This window comes from Grus americana, chromosome 9 (genome assembly GCF_028858705.1).
Source record: "Grus americana isolate bGruAme1 chromosome 9, bGruAme1.mat, whole genome shotgun sequence".
Classification (NCBI taxonomy): Eukaryota; Metazoa; Chordata; class Aves; order Gruiformes; family Gruidae; genus Grus; species Grus americana.
Genome location: NC_072860.1, coordinates 2,830,200 through 2,842,108, shown reverse-complemented (window position 1 = coordinate 2,842,108; position 11,909 = coordinate 2,830,200). Strand labels below are relative to the sequence as shown.

General features: G+C 63.9%; 30 non-coding genes across 30 annotated transcripts; all 30 read left to right on the top strand.

Moving 5' to 3' along the window:
* The first annotated feature begins 1,576 nt into the window (after positions 1-1,576).
* LOC129210418 (5S ribosomal RNA) lies at positions 1,577-1,695 on the top strand. Its single transcript, XR_008578475.1, has one exon. It is a non-coding gene; the product is annotated as a 5S ribosomal RNA (ribosomal RNA).
* A 234-nt stretch (positions 1,696-1,929) lies between these two features.
* On the top strand, positions 1,930-2,048 carry LOC129210408 (5S ribosomal RNA). The gene has a single exon (XR_008578466.1). It is a non-coding gene; the product is annotated as a 5S ribosomal RNA (ribosomal RNA).
* Positions 2,049-2,280: 232 nt separating this feature from the next.
* On the top strand, positions 2,281-2,399 carry LOC129210422 (5S ribosomal RNA). Its single transcript, XR_008578479.1, has one exon. It is a non-coding gene; the product is annotated as a 5S ribosomal RNA (ribosomal RNA).
* Positions 2,400-2,632: 233 nt separating this feature from the next.
* On the top strand, positions 2,633-2,751 carry LOC129210471 (5S ribosomal RNA). The gene has a single exon (XR_008578527.1). It is a non-coding gene; the product is annotated as a 5S ribosomal RNA (ribosomal RNA).
* A 240-nt stretch (positions 2,752-2,991) lies between these two features.
* Positions 2,992-3,110, top strand: LOC129210407 (5S ribosomal RNA). Its single transcript, XR_008578465.1, has one exon. It is a non-coding gene; the product is annotated as a 5S ribosomal RNA (ribosomal RNA).
* Positions 3,111-3,335: 225 nt separating this feature from the next.
* LOC129210406 (5S ribosomal RNA) lies at positions 3,336-3,454 on the top strand. Its single transcript, XR_008578464.1, has one exon. It is a non-coding gene; the product is annotated as a 5S ribosomal RNA (ribosomal RNA).
* A 241-nt stretch (positions 3,455-3,695) lies between these two features.
* On the top strand, positions 3,696-3,814 carry LOC129210405 (5S ribosomal RNA). Its single transcript, XR_008578463.1, has one exon. It is a non-coding gene; the product is annotated as a 5S ribosomal RNA (ribosomal RNA).
* A 224-nt stretch (positions 3,815-4,038) lies between these two features.
* Positions 4,039-4,157, top strand: LOC129210416 (5S ribosomal RNA). Its single transcript, XR_008578473.1, has one exon. It is a non-coding gene; the product is annotated as a 5S ribosomal RNA (ribosomal RNA).
* A 243-nt stretch (positions 4,158-4,400) lies between these two features.
* Positions 4,401-4,519, top strand: LOC129210404 (5S ribosomal RNA). The gene has a single exon (XR_008578462.1). It is a non-coding gene; the product is annotated as a 5S ribosomal RNA (ribosomal RNA).
* A 224-nt stretch (positions 4,520-4,743) lies between these two features.
* On the top strand, positions 4,744-4,862 carry LOC129210403 (5S ribosomal RNA). The gene has a single exon (XR_008578461.1). It is a non-coding gene; the product is annotated as a 5S ribosomal RNA (ribosomal RNA).
* A 234-nt stretch (positions 4,863-5,096) lies between these two features.
* On the top strand, positions 5,097-5,215 carry LOC129210402 (5S ribosomal RNA). The gene has a single exon (XR_008578460.1). It is a non-coding gene; the product is annotated as a 5S ribosomal RNA (ribosomal RNA).
* Positions 5,216-5,449: 234 nt separating this feature from the next.
* On the top strand, positions 5,450-5,568 carry LOC129210425 (5S ribosomal RNA). Its single transcript, XR_008578482.1, has one exon. It is a non-coding gene; the product is annotated as a 5S ribosomal RNA (ribosomal RNA).
* A 224-nt stretch (positions 5,569-5,792) lies between these two features.
* LOC129210401 (5S ribosomal RNA) lies at positions 5,793-5,911 on the top strand. The gene has a single exon (XR_008578459.1). It is a non-coding gene; the product is annotated as a 5S ribosomal RNA (ribosomal RNA).
* Positions 5,912-6,135: 224 nt separating this feature from the next.
* LOC129210400 (5S ribosomal RNA) lies at positions 6,136-6,254 on the top strand. The gene has a single exon (XR_008578458.1). It is a non-coding gene; the product is annotated as a 5S ribosomal RNA (ribosomal RNA).
* A 234-nt stretch (positions 6,255-6,488) lies between these two features.
* On the top strand, positions 6,489-6,607 carry LOC129210424 (5S ribosomal RNA). Its single transcript, XR_008578481.1, has one exon. It is a non-coding gene; the product is annotated as a 5S ribosomal RNA (ribosomal RNA).
* Positions 6,608-6,838: 231 nt separating this feature from the next.
* On the top strand, positions 6,839-6,957 carry LOC129210399 (5S ribosomal RNA). The gene has a single exon (XR_008578457.1). It is a non-coding gene; the product is annotated as a 5S ribosomal RNA (ribosomal RNA).
* Positions 6,958-7,181: 224 nt separating this feature from the next.
* Positions 7,182-7,300, top strand: LOC129210397 (5S ribosomal RNA). Its single transcript, XR_008578455.1, has one exon. It is a non-coding gene; the product is annotated as a 5S ribosomal RNA (ribosomal RNA).
* A 242-nt stretch (positions 7,301-7,542) lies between these two features.
* On the top strand, positions 7,543-7,661 carry LOC129210396 (5S ribosomal RNA). Its single transcript, XR_008578454.1, has one exon. It is a non-coding gene; the product is annotated as a 5S ribosomal RNA (ribosomal RNA).
* Positions 7,662-7,895: 234 nt separating this feature from the next.
* Positions 7,896-8,014, top strand: LOC129210395 (5S ribosomal RNA). The gene has a single exon (XR_008578453.1). It is a non-coding gene; the product is annotated as a 5S ribosomal RNA (ribosomal RNA).
* A 224-nt stretch (positions 8,015-8,238) lies between these two features.
* Positions 8,239-8,357, top strand: LOC129210394 (5S ribosomal RNA). The gene has a single exon (XR_008578452.1). It is a non-coding gene; the product is annotated as a 5S ribosomal RNA (ribosomal RNA).
* Positions 8,358-8,599: 242 nt separating this feature from the next.
* Positions 8,600-8,718, top strand: LOC129210393 (5S ribosomal RNA). Its single transcript, XR_008578451.1, has one exon. It is a non-coding gene; the product is annotated as a 5S ribosomal RNA (ribosomal RNA).
* A 223-nt stretch (positions 8,719-8,941) lies between these two features.
* On the top strand, positions 8,942-9,060 carry LOC129210429 (5S ribosomal RNA). Its single transcript, XR_008578486.1, has one exon. It is a non-coding gene; the product is annotated as a 5S ribosomal RNA (ribosomal RNA).
* Positions 9,061-9,284: 224 nt separating this feature from the next.
* LOC129210415 (5S ribosomal RNA) lies at positions 9,285-9,403 on the top strand. The gene has a single exon (XR_008578472.1). It is a non-coding gene; the product is annotated as a 5S ribosomal RNA (ribosomal RNA).
* A 242-nt stretch (positions 9,404-9,645) lies between these two features.
* On the top strand, positions 9,646-9,764 carry LOC129210392 (5S ribosomal RNA). The gene has a single exon (XR_008578450.1). It is a non-coding gene; the product is annotated as a 5S ribosomal RNA (ribosomal RNA).
* A 224-nt stretch (positions 9,765-9,988) lies between these two features.
* Positions 9,989-10,107, top strand: LOC129210391 (5S ribosomal RNA). The gene has a single exon (XR_008578449.1). It is a non-coding gene; the product is annotated as a 5S ribosomal RNA (ribosomal RNA).
* A 236-nt stretch (positions 10,108-10,343) lies between these two features.
* LOC129210390 (5S ribosomal RNA) lies at positions 10,344-10,462 on the top strand. The gene has a single exon (XR_008578448.1). It is a non-coding gene; the product is annotated as a 5S ribosomal RNA (ribosomal RNA).
* A 234-nt stretch (positions 10,463-10,696) lies between these two features.
* On the top strand, positions 10,697-10,815 carry LOC129210389 (5S ribosomal RNA). Its single transcript, XR_008578447.1, has one exon. It is a non-coding gene; the product is annotated as a 5S ribosomal RNA (ribosomal RNA).
* A 224-nt stretch (positions 10,816-11,039) lies between these two features.
* LOC129210388 (5S ribosomal RNA) lies at positions 11,040-11,158 on the top strand. Its single transcript, XR_008578446.1, has one exon. It is a non-coding gene; the product is annotated as a 5S ribosomal RNA (ribosomal RNA).
* Positions 11,159-11,382: 224 nt separating this feature from the next.
* Positions 11,383-11,501, top strand: LOC129210386 (5S ribosomal RNA). Its single transcript, XR_008578444.1, has one exon. It is a non-coding gene; the product is annotated as a 5S ribosomal RNA (ribosomal RNA).
* Positions 11,502-11,735: 234 nt separating this feature from the next.
* On the top strand, positions 11,736-11,854 carry LOC129210423 (5S ribosomal RNA). The gene has a single exon (XR_008578480.1). It is a non-coding gene; the product is annotated as a 5S ribosomal RNA (ribosomal RNA).
* The last annotated feature ends 55 nt before the right edge of the window (positions 11,855-11,909 follow it).

Here is an 11,909-nt window from a genome sequence, read left to right as displayed (position 1 = left end):
CTCTCCGCAGGTACCCACCTCCCCAGGCAGGGAACACCCCCTACTCAGGTACAACCTCATGGGCACCCTCCCACGCACCCTCCCCACAGGCAGAGACCCCCCAGGGAGCCCTCTGAACCCCACACCAGGGCCGGCCCCGGTGTGAACAGGCGGTGTACATCCCACAGATGCTGCCTGCGCCACCCCGCTCCGTGGCATGAGACGAGCCCCAGCCCGGCCGGGAGCCCCCGTGGCTGGGGAGAGCAGCCGGGCCCCACCGGCCCCCCAGGCACCCCACAGCCCACCCCACGCCTGCGGGGACGGCAGCGGCCAAGCCCGCCCCATGCCGGGACAGAGGGACCCCTTAAGCCCCGCCATGCACCTCCCCTCTCTTATCTCCTTGGGCTAAAATTAACCCAGGACAAAGCTCAGCTCAGCTCTGGGCTCCCCCTCCTTCTCCGGAGAGCGTGAAAGACAGGCAGCCCCTCTCCACCACTCCGCTCCCCTTCCCGGGCCAGTGCCCAGTGCCATCCCTGCTGTGCCCCGGGCTCTGCGGGGGACGGGGTGACCCTCCTGGGACCGTCCGTCTCTGGCCTGGCTGATAGGAGGCTGACGGCATCCCCCGAGATGGGATTAGGGCTGGCGTGGGGCGGTTTAGGGTGGCTGCTGATGGGATTTACCCACCGGGGAGGAGGGGGAGAGGAAAGCACTGACTTGGACACGCCGCCTGCTTATGGCTCCCACGTGCCTCAGCCTGTGCGTCATGGGGAACCTGTCCCAGCGGCTGTTATGTGGTTGTTTCACAGCTCCAGGCAGGCAGTAAGCAACTCTCTTACCCTACTATGTTGTGGTGACATACAGTTGACCCTCTTGGGCAAGCTCATTCCCACCAAACCGCTTCAGAAAATGACTACTGAGGCTGTTTGCAGCAACCCCACCAGCTACCTGCTGCCCAGGCAGCTCAAGGCCGCCCCAGTGAGGGTCGGGATGGCTGCACGGTCAGGACAGCACGCGTCACTGAAAGGCCGCTGCAGGCGTTTCACACCAGGAATTGTGAAAACACAACTAATGAGAGGAAGGGATGGCATGTGCAATGCCCGCACTGCTTTGCTCTCAGTGCCACCTCCATGGTGGAGAGTGTCTCTGTTCACCCACGGGGCACAGGGAGCAGAGCTGGGAGCTGCTGCAGGGACACAAGTCACCCCGGTCACTCATGAGCCAGGATGCCCTTGTACAACTGCAGGGTGTCCCGACACATGAGTAGAACCAGGGTGAAATCAACAGCAGCATAGCAGGGTTGCCATTTGGTGGAAATAAATTTCTAGGGTACGAGATGGCTGCCAAATAAACTAAAGTAACAGGAAACAGCAAAGTACAATTGGTACGGAGGGAGGTGGCACAGGAATGGTAATTATGAGAATGGCAGCACTTTTGGAAGAATGTAATGAATATGAAAGGTACTGGCGATAAGGAGAGAACTCCAATGCTGAAGTATGCATGCGCTGCAAATATAAGCACTGCAGATAGAAAAAATGTAACAAGTGGTAGGAGGGTGTTTGGTGCCACCCGAGAAGGGTGTAGACAGGGACACAAAGGAGCCTACGGCCATACCACCCTGAGAACGCCCGATCTCGTCTGATCTCGGAAGCTAAGCAGGGTCGGGCCCGGTTAGTACTTGGATGGGAGACCGCCTAGGAATACCGGGTGCTGTAGGCTTTTGGGGGTTTGGGGGGCGCCCCCCCCTGTTGTCCTGGTGCCATTTTGTTGCTGCTGCGTGTTTTGGGGGGGGTGTTGAGGAGGGTGAGGGGTGCGTGTTTGGGGGTCGTTTTGTTGTGGGTCAGGTGTGTGGGTGAGGGCCATGGAGCGTGTGGTTGTGGGTGCGTGAGGGTGCGTGAGGGTGCGTGAGGGTGTTGTGTGGCCCCCGAGAGGGGTGCTGTCGGGGCAGGGGGTGCCTACGGCCATACCACCCTGAGAACGCCCGATCTCGTCTGATCTCGGAAGCTAAGCAGGGTCGGGCCCGGTTAGTACTTGGATGGGAGACCGCCTGGGAATACCGGGTGCTGTAGGCTTTTGGTTTTTGGGGGTTCGGGGGGCACCCCCCCCGCGTTGTCCCGGTGCCGTTTTGTTGCTGCTGCATGTTTTGGGGGGGGTGTTGCGGAGGGTGAGGGGTGCGTGTTTGGGGGTCGTTTTGTTGTGGGTCAGGTGTGTGGGTGAGGGCCGTGGAGCGTGTGGTTGTGGGTGCGTGAGGGTGCGTGAGGGTGTTGTGTGGCCCCCGAGAGGGGTGCTGTCAGGGCAGGGGGTGCCTACGGCCATACCACCCTGAGAACGCCTGATCTCGTCTGATCTCGGAAGCTAAGCAGGGTCGGGCCCGGTTAGTACTTGGATGGGAGACCGCCTGGGAATACCGGGTGCTGTAGGCTTTTGGGGGTTTGGGGGGCGCCCCCCCCGTTGTCCTGGTGCCATTTTGTTGCTGCTGCGTGTTTTGGGGGGGGTGTTGCGGAGGGTGAGGGGTGCGTGTTTGGGGGTCGTTTTGTTGTGGGTCAGGTGTGTGGGTGAGGGCCGTGGAGCGTGTGGTTGTGGGTGCGTGAGGGTGCGTGAGGGTGCGTGAGGGTGTTGTGTGGCCCCCGAGAGGGGTGCTGTCGGGGCAGGGGGTGCCTACGGCCATACCACCCTGACAACGCCCGATCTCGTCTGATCTCGGAAGCTAAGCAGGGTCGGGCCCGGTTAGTACTTGGATGGGAGACCGCCTGGGAATACCGGGTGCTGTAGGCTTTTGGTTTTTGGGGGTTCGGGGGGCACCCCCCGCGTTGTCCCGGTGCTGTTTTGTTGCTGCTGCGTGTTTTGGGGGGGTTGTTGCGGAGGGTGAGGGGTGCGTGTTTGGGGGTCGTTTTGTTGTGGGTCAGGTGTGTGGGTGAGGGCCGTGGAGCGTGTGGTTGTGGGTGCGTGAGGGTGCGTGAGGGTGCGTGAGGGTGTTGTGTGGCCCCCGAGAGGGGTGCTGTCGGGGCAGGGGGTGCCTACGGCCATACCACCCTGAGAACGCCCGATCTCGTCTGATCTCGGAAGCTAAGCAGGGTCGGGCCCGGTTAGTACTTGGATGGGAGACCGCCTGGGAATACCGGGTGCTGTAGGCTTTTGGGGGTTTGGGGGGGGTCGGGGGGCGCCCCCCGCGTTGTCATTTTGTTGCTGCTGCGTGTTTTGGGGGGGGTGTTGCGGAGGGTGAGGGGTGCGTGTTTGGGGGTCGTTTTGTTGTGGGTCAGGTGTGTGGGTGAGGGCCGTGGAGCGTGTGGTTGTGGGTGCGTGAGGGTGCGTGAGGGTGTTGTGTGGCCCCCGAGAGGGGTGCTGTCGGGGCAGGGGGTGCCTACGGCCATACCACCCTGAGAACGCCCGATCTCGTCTGATCTCGGAAGCTAAGCAGGGTCGGGCCCGGTTAGTACTTGGATGGGAGACCGCCTGGGAATACCGGGTGCTGTAGGCTTTTGCTTTTGGGGGTTCGGGGGGCACCCCCCCCGCGTTGTCCCGGTGCCGTTTTGTTGCTGCTGCGTGTTTTGGGGGGGGTGTTGCGGAGGGTGAGGGGTGCGTGTTTGGGGGTCGTTTTGTTGTGGGTCAGGTGTGTGGGTGAGGGCCGTGGAGCGTGTGGTTGTGGGTGCGTGAGGGTGCGTGAGGGTGCGTGAGGGTGTTGTGTGGCCCCCGAGAGGGGTGCTGTCGGGGCAGGGGGTGCCTACGGCCATACCACCCTGAGAACGCCCGATCTCGTCTGATCTCGGAAGCTAAGCAGGGTCGGGCCCGGTTAGTACTTGGATGGGAGACCGCCTGGGAATACCGGGTGCTGTAGGCTTTTGGGGGTTTGGGGGGCGCCCCCCCCCGGTGTCCCGGTGCCATTTTGTTGCTGCTGCGTGTTTTGGGGGGGTTGTTGCGGAGGGTGAGGGGTGCGTGTTTGGGGGTCGTTTTGTTGTGGGTCAGGTGTGTGGGTGAGGGCCGTGGAGCGTGTGGTTGTGGGTGCGTGAGGGTGCGTGAGGGTGTTGTGTGGCCCCCGAGAGGGGTGCTGTCGGGGCAGGGGGTGCCTACGGCCATACCACCCTGAGAACGCCCGATCTCGTCTGATCTCGGAAGCTAAGCAGGGTCGGGCCCGGTTAGTACTTGGATGGGAGACCGCCTGGGAATACCGGGTGCTGTGGGCTTTTGGTTTTTGGGGGTTCAGGGGGCGCCCCCCCCGCGTTGTCCCGGTGCCGTTTTGATGCTGCTGCGTGTTTTGGGGGGGGGTGTTGCGGAGGGTGAGGGGTGCGTGTTTGGGGGTCGTTTTGTTGTGGGTCAGGTGTGTGGGTGAGGGCCGTGGAGCGTGTGGTTGTGGGTGCGTGAGGGTGCGTGAGGGTGCGTGAGGGTGTTGTGTGGCCCCCGAGAGGGGTGCTGTCGGGGCAGGGGGTGCCTACGGCCATACCACCCTGAGAACGCCCGATCTCGTCTGATCTCGGAAGCTAAGCAGGGTCGGGCCCGGTTAGTACTTGGATGGGAGACCGCCTGGGAATACCGGGTGCTGTAGGCTTTTGGGGGTTTGGGGGGCGCCCCCCCGCGTTGTCCCGGTGCCATTTTGTTGCTGCTGCGTGTTTTGGGGGGGGTGTTGCGGAGGGTGAGGGGTGCGTGTTTGGGGGTCGTTTTGTTGTGGGTCAGGTGTGTGGGTGAGGGCCGTGGAGCGTGTGGTTGTGGGTGCGTGAGGGTGCGTGAGGGTGTTGTGTGGCCCCCGAGAGGGGTGCTGTCGGGGCAGGGGGTGCCTACGGCCATACCACCCTGAGAACGCCCGATCTCGTCTGATCTCGGAAGCTAAGCAGGGTCGGGCCCGGTTAGTACTTGGATGGGAGACCGCCTGGGAATACCGGGTGCTGTAGGCTTTTGGGGGTTTGGGGGGCGCCCCCCCCCGTTGTCCCGGTGCCGTTTTGTTGCTGCTGCGTGTTTTGGGGGGGTTGTTGCGGAGGGTGAGGGGTGCGTGTTTGGGGGTCGTTTTGTTGTGGGTCAGGTGTGTGGGTGAGGGCCGTGGAGCGTGTGGTTGTGGGTGCGTGAGGGTGCGTGAGGGTGCGTGAGGGTGTTGTGTGGCCCCCGAGAGGGGTGCTGTCGGGGCAGGGGGTGCCTACGGCCATACCACCCTGAGAACGCCCGATCTCGTCTGATCTCGGAAGCTAAGCAGGGTCGGGCCCGGTTAGTACTTGGATGGGAGACCGCCTGGGAATACCGGGTGCTGTAGGCTTTTGGGGGTTCGGGGGGCGCCCCCCCGCGTTGTCCCGGTGCCATTTTGTTGCTGCTGCGTGTTTTGGGGGGGTTGTTGCGGAGGGTGAGGGGTGCGTGTTTGGGGGTCGTTTTGTTGTGGGTCAGGTGTGTGGGTGAGGGCCGTGGAGCGTGTGGTTGTGGGTGCGTGAGGGTGCGTGAGGGTGCGTGAGGGTGTTGTGTGGCCCCCGAGAGGGGTGCTGTCGGGGCAGGGGGTGCCTACGGCCATACCACCCTGAGAACGCCCGATCTCGTCTGATCTCGGAAGCTAAGCAGGGTCGGGCCCGGTTAGTACTTGGATGGGAGACCGCCGGGGAATACCGGGTGCTGTAGGCTTTTGGGGGTTTGGGGGGCGCCCCCCCGCGTTGTCCCGGTGCCATTTTGTTGCTGCTGCGTGTTTTGGGGGGGGTGTTGCGGAGGGTGAGGGGTGCGTGTTTGGGGGTCGTTTTGTTGTGGGTCAGGTGTGTGGGTGAGGGCCGTGGAGCGTGTGGTTGTGGGTGCGTGAGGGTGCGTGAGGGTGTTGTGTGGCCCCCGAGAGGGGTGCTGTCGGGGCAGGGGGTGCCTACGGCCATACCACCCTGAGAACGCCCGATCTCGTCTGATCTCGGAAGCTAAGCAGGGTCGGGCCCGGTTAGTACTTGGATGGGAGACCGCCTGGGAATACCGGGTGCTGTAGGCTTTTGCTTTTGGGGGGGGTCGGGGGGCGCCCCCCCGCGTTGTCATTTTGTTGCTGCTGCGTGTTTTGGGGGGGTTGTTGCGGAGGGTGAGGGGTGCGTGTTTGGGGGTCGTTTTGTTGTGGGTCAGGTGTGTGGGTGAGGGCCGTGGAGCGTGTGGTTGTGGGTGCGTGAGGGTGCGTGAGGGTGTTGTGTGGCCCCCGAGAGGGGTGCTGTCGGGGCAGGGGGTGCCTACGGCCATACCACCCTGAGAACGCCCGATCTCGTCTGATCTCGGAAGCTAAGCAGGGTCGGGCCCGGTTAGTACTTGGATGGGAGACCGCCTGGGAATACCGGGTGCTGTAGGCTTTTGGGGGTTTGGGGGGCGCCCCCCCCCGTTGTCCCGGTGCCATTTTGTTGCTGCTGCGTGTTTTGGGGGGGTTGTTGCGGAGGGTGAGGGGTGCGTGTTTGGGGGTCGTTTTGTTGTGGGTCAGGTGTGTGGGTGAGGGCCGTGGAGCGTGTGGTTGTGGGTGCGTGAGGGTGCGTGAGGGTGCGTGAGGGTGTTGTGTGGCCCCCGAGAGGGGTGCTGTCGGGGCAGGGGGTGCCTACGGCCATACCACCCTGAGAACGCCCGATTTCGTCTGATCTCGGAAGCTAAGCAGGGTCGGGCCCGGTTAGTACTTGGATGGGAGACCGCCTGGGAATACCGGGTGCTGTAGGCTTTTGGGGGTTTGGGGGGCGCCCCCCCCCCGTTGTCCCGGTGCCATTTTGTTGCTGCTGCGTGTTTTGGGGGGGTGTTGCGGAGGGTGAGGGGTGCGTGTTTGGGGGTCGTTTTGTTGTGGGTCAGGTGTGTGGGTGAGGGCCGTGGAGCATGTGGTGGGTGCGTGAGGGTTCGTGAGGGTGCGTGAGGGTGTTGTGTGGCCCCCGAGAGGGGTGCTGTCGGGGCAGGGGGTGCCTACGGCCATACCACCCTGAGAACGCCCGATCTCGTCTGATCTCGGAAGCTAAGCAGGGTCGGGCCCGGTTAGTACTTGGATGGGAGACCGCCTGGGAATACCGGGTGCTGTAGGCTTTTGGGGGTTTGGGGGGCGCCCCCCCCGTTGTCCTGGTGCCATTTTGTTGCTGCTGCGTGTTTTGGGGGGGGGTGTTGCGGAGGGTGAGGGGTGCGTGTTTGGGGGTCGTTTTGTTGTGGGTCAGGTGTGTGGGTGAGGGCCGTGGAGCGTGTGGTTGTGGGTGCGTGAGGGTGCGTGAGGGTGTTGTGTGGCCCCCGAGAGGGGTGCTGTCGGGGCAGGGGGTGCCTACGGCCATACCACCCTGAGAACGCCCGATCTCGTCTGATCTCGGAAGCTAAGCAGGGTCGGGCCCGGTTAGTACTTGGATGGGAGACCGCCTGGGAATACCGGGTGCTGTAGGCTTTTGGTTTTTGGGGGTTCGGGGGGCACCCCCCCCGCGTTGTCCCGGTGCCATTTTGTTGCTGCTGCGTGTTTTGGGGGGGTTGTTGCGGAGGGTGAGGGGTGCGTGTTTGGGGGTCGTTTTGTTGTGGGTCAGGTGTGTGATGGAGGGCCGTGGAGCGTGTGGTTGTGGGTGCGTGAGGGTGCGTGAGGGTGCGTGAGGGTGTTGTGTGGCCCCCGAGAGGGGTGCTGTCGGGGCAGGGGGTGCCTACGGCCATACCACCCTGAGAACGCCCGATCTCGTCTGATCTCGGAAGCTAAGCAGGGTCGGGCCCGGTTAGTACTTGGATGGGAGACCGCCTGGGAATACCGGGTGCTGTAGGCTTTTGGGGGTTCGGGGGGCGCCCCCCCCCGTTGTCCCGGTGCCATTTTGTTGCTGCTGCGTGTTTTGGGGGGGTTGTTGCGGAGGGTGAGGGGTGCGTGTTTGGGGGTCGTTTTGTTGTGGGTCAGGTGTGTGGGTGAGGGCCGTGGAGCGTGTGGTTGTGGGTGCGTGAGGGTGCGTGAGGGTGCGTGAGGGTGTTGTGTGGCCCCCGAGAGGGGTGCTGTCGGGGCAGGGGGTGCCTACGGCCATACCACCCTGAGAACGCCCGATCTCGTCTGATCTCGGAAGCTAAGCAGGGTCGGGCCCGGTTAGTACTTGGATGGGAGACCGCCTGGGAATACCGGGTGCTGTAGGCTTTTGGGGGTTTGGGGGGCGCCCCCCCCCGTTGTCCCGGTGCCATTTTGTTGCTGCTGCGTGTTTTGGGGGGGTTGTTGCGGAGGGTGAGGGGTGCGTGTTTGGGGGTCGTGTTGTTGTGGGTCAGGTGTGTGGGTGAGGGCCGTGGAGCGTGTGGTTGTGGGTGCGTGAGGGTGCGTGAGGGTGTTGTGTGGCCCCCGAGAGGGGTGCTGTCGGGGCAGGGGGTGCCTACGGCCATACCACCCTGAGAACGCCCGATCTCGTCTGATCTCGGAAGCTAAGCAGGGTCGGGCCCGGTTAGTACTTGGATGGGAGACCGCCTGGGAATACCGGGTGCTGTAGGCTTTTGGTTTTTGGGGGTTGGGGGGGCCCCCCCCCCGCGTTGTCCCGGTGCCGTTTTGTTGCTGCTGCGTGTTTTGGGGGGGGTGTTGCGGAGGGTGAGGGGTGCGTGTTTGGGGGTCGTTTTGTTGTGGGTCAGGTGTGTGGGTGAGGGCCGTGGAGCGTGTGGTTGTGGGTGCATGAGGGTGCGTGAGGGTGCGTGAGGGTGTTGTGTGGCCCCCGAGAGGGGTGCTGTCGGGGCAGGGGGTGCCTACGGCCATACCACCCTGAGAACGCCCGATCTCGTCTGATCTCGGAAGCTAAGCAGGGTCGGGCCCGGTTAGTACTTGGATGGGAGACCGCCTGGGAATACCGGGTGCTGTAGGCTTTTGCTTTTGGGGGGGGTCGGGGGGCGCCCCCCGCGTTGTCATTTTGTTGCTGCTGCGTGTTTTGGGGGGGGTGTTGCGGAGGGTGAGGGGTGCGTGGTTGGGGGTCGTTTTGTTGTGGGTCAGGTGTGTGGGTGAGGGCCGTGGAGCGTGTGGTTGTGGGTGCGTGAGGGTGCGTGTGGGTGTTGTGTGGCCCCCGAGAGGGGTGCTGTCGGGGCAGGGGGTGCCTACGGCCATACCACCCTGAGAACGCCCGATCTCGTCTGATCTCGGAAGCTAAGCCGGGTCGGGCCCGGTTAGTACTTGGATGGGAGACCGCCTGGGAATACCGGGTGCTGTAGGCTTTTGGGGGTTTGGGGGGCGCCCCCCCCCGTTGTCCCGGTGCCATTTTGTTGCTGCTGCGTGTTTTGGGGGGGTTGTTGCGGAGGGTGAGGGGTGCGTGTTTGGGGGTCGTTTTGTTGTGGGTCAGGTGTGTGGGTGAGGGCCGTGGAGCGTGTGGTTGTGGGTGCGTGAGGGTGCGTGAGGGTGTTGTGTGGCCCCCGAGAGGGGTGCTGTCGGGGCAGGGGGTGCCTACGGCCATACCACCCTGAGAACGCCCGATCTCGTCTGATCTCGGAAGCTAAGCAGGGTCGGGCCCGGTTAGTACTTGGATGGGAGACCGCCTGGGAATACCGGGTGCTGTGGGCTTTTGGTTTTTGGGGGTTCAGGGGGCGCCCCCCCCGCGTTGTCCCGGTGCCGTTTTGATGCTGCTGCGTGTTTTGGGGGGGGTGTTGCGGAGGGTGAGGGGTGCGTGTTTGGGGGTCGTTTTGTTGTGGGTCAGGTGTGTGGGTGAGGGCCGTGGAGCGTGTGGTTGTGGGTGCGTGAGGGTGCGTGAGGGTGCGTGAGGGTGTTGTGTGGCCCCCGAGAGGGGTGCTGTCGGGGCAGGGGGTGCCTACGGCCATACCACCCTGAGAACGCCCGATCTCGTCTGATCTCGGAAGCTAAGCAGGGTCGGGCCCGGTTAGTACTTGGATGGGAGACCGCCTGGGAATACCGGGTGCTGTAGGCTTTTGGGGGTTTGGGGGGCGCCCCCCCGCGTTGTCCCGGTGCCATTTTGTTGCTGCTGCGTGTTTTGGGGGGGGTGTTGCGGAGGGTGAGGGGTGCGTGTTTGGGGGTCGTTTTGTTGTGGGTCAGGTGTGTGGGTGAGGGCCGTGGAGCGTGTGGTTGTGGGTGCGTGAGGGTGCGTGAGGGTGTTGTGTGGCCCCCGAGAGGGGTGCTGTCGGGGCAGGGGGTGCCTACGGCCATACCACCCTGAGAACGCCCGATCTCGTCTGATCTCGGAAGCTAAGCAGGGTCGGGCCCGGTTAGTACTTGGATGGGAGACCGCCTGGGAATACCGGGTGCTGTAGGCTTTTGGGGGTTTGGGGGGCGCCCCCCCCCCCGTTGTCCCGGTGCCGTTTTGTTGCTGCTGCGTGTTTTGGGGGGGTTGTTGCGGAGGGTGAGGGGTGCGTGTTTGGGGGTCGTTTTGTTGTGGGTCAGGTGTGTGGGTGAGGGCCGTGGAGCGTGTGGTTGTGGGTGCGTGAGGGTGCGTGAGGGTGCGTGAGGGTGTTGTGTGGCCCCCGAGAGGGGTGCTGTCGGGGCAGGGGGTGCCTACGGCCATACCACCCTGAGAACGCCCGATCTCGTCTGATCTCGGAAGCTAAGCAGGGTCGGGCCCGGTTAGTACTTGGATGGGAGACCGCCTGGGAATACCGGGTGCTGTAGGCTTTTGGGGGTTCGGGGGGCGCCCCCCCGCGTTGTCCTGGTGCCATTTTGTTGCTGCTGCGTGTTTTGGGGGGGTTGTTGCGGAGGGTGAGGGGTGCGTGTTTGGGGGTCGTTTTGTTGTGGGTCAGGTGTGTGGGTGAGGGCCGTGGAGCGTGTGGTTGTGGGTGCGTGAGGGTGCGTGAGGGTGCGTGAGGGTGTTGTGTGGCCCCCGAGAGGGGTGCTGTCGGGGCAGGGGGTGCCTACGGCCATACCACCCTGAGAACGCCCGATCTCGTCTGATCTCGGAAGCTAAGCAGGGTCGGGCCCGGTTAGTACTTGGATGGGAGACCGCCTGGGAATACCGGGTGCTGTAGGCTTTTGGGGGTTTGGGGGGCGCCCCCCCGCGTTGTCCCGGTGCCATTTTGTTGCTGCTGCGTGTTTTGGGGGGGGTGTTGCGGAGGGTGAGGGGTGCGTGTTTGGGGGTCGTTTTGTTGTGGGTCAGGTGTGTGGGTGAGGGCCGTGGAGCGTGTGGTTGTGGGTGCGTGAGGGTGCGTGAGGGTGTTGTGTGGCCCCCGAGAGGGGTGCTGTCGGGGCAGGGGGTGCCTACGGCCATACCACCCTGAGAACGCCCGATCTCGTCTGATCTCGGAAGCTAAGCAGGGTCGGGCCCGGTTAGTACTTGGATGGGAGACCGCCTGGGAATACCGGGTGCTGTAGGCTTTTGCTTTTGGGGGGGGTCGGGGGGCGCCCCCCCGCGTTGTCATTTTGTTGCTGCTGCGTGTTTTGGGGGGGTTGTTGCGGAGGGTGAGGGGTGCGTGTTTGGGGGTCGTTTTGTTGTGGGTCAGGTGTGTGGGTGAGGGCCGTGGAGCGTGTGGTTGTGGGTGCGTGAGGGTGCGTGAGGGTGTTGTGTGGCCCCCGAGAGGGGTGCTGTCGGGGCAGGGGGTGCCTACGGCCATACCACCCTGAGAACGCCCGATCTCGTCTGATCTCGGAAGCTAAGCAGGGTCGGGCCCGGTTAGTACTTGGATGGGAGACCGCCTGGGAATACCGGGTGCTGTAGGCTTTTGGGGGTTTGGGGGGCGCCCCCCCCCGTTGTCCCGGTGCCATTTTGTTGCTGCTGCGTGTTTTGGGGGGGTTGTTGCGGAGGGTGAGGGGTGCGTGTTTGGGGGTCGTTTTGTTGTGGGTCAGGTGTGTGGGTGAGGGCCGTGGAGCGTGTGGTTGTGGGTGCGTGAGGGTGCGTGAGGGTGCGTGAGGGTGTTGTGTGGCCCCCGAGAGGGGTGCTGTCGGGGCAGGGGGTGCCTACGGCCATACCACCCTGAGAACGCCCGATTTCGTCTGATCTCGGAAGCTAAGCAGGGTCGGGCCCGGTTAGTACTTGGATGGGAGACCGCCTGGGAATACCGGGTGCTGTAGGCTTTTGGGGGTTTGGGGGGCGCCCCCCCCCCGTTGTCCCGGTGCCATTTTGTTGCTG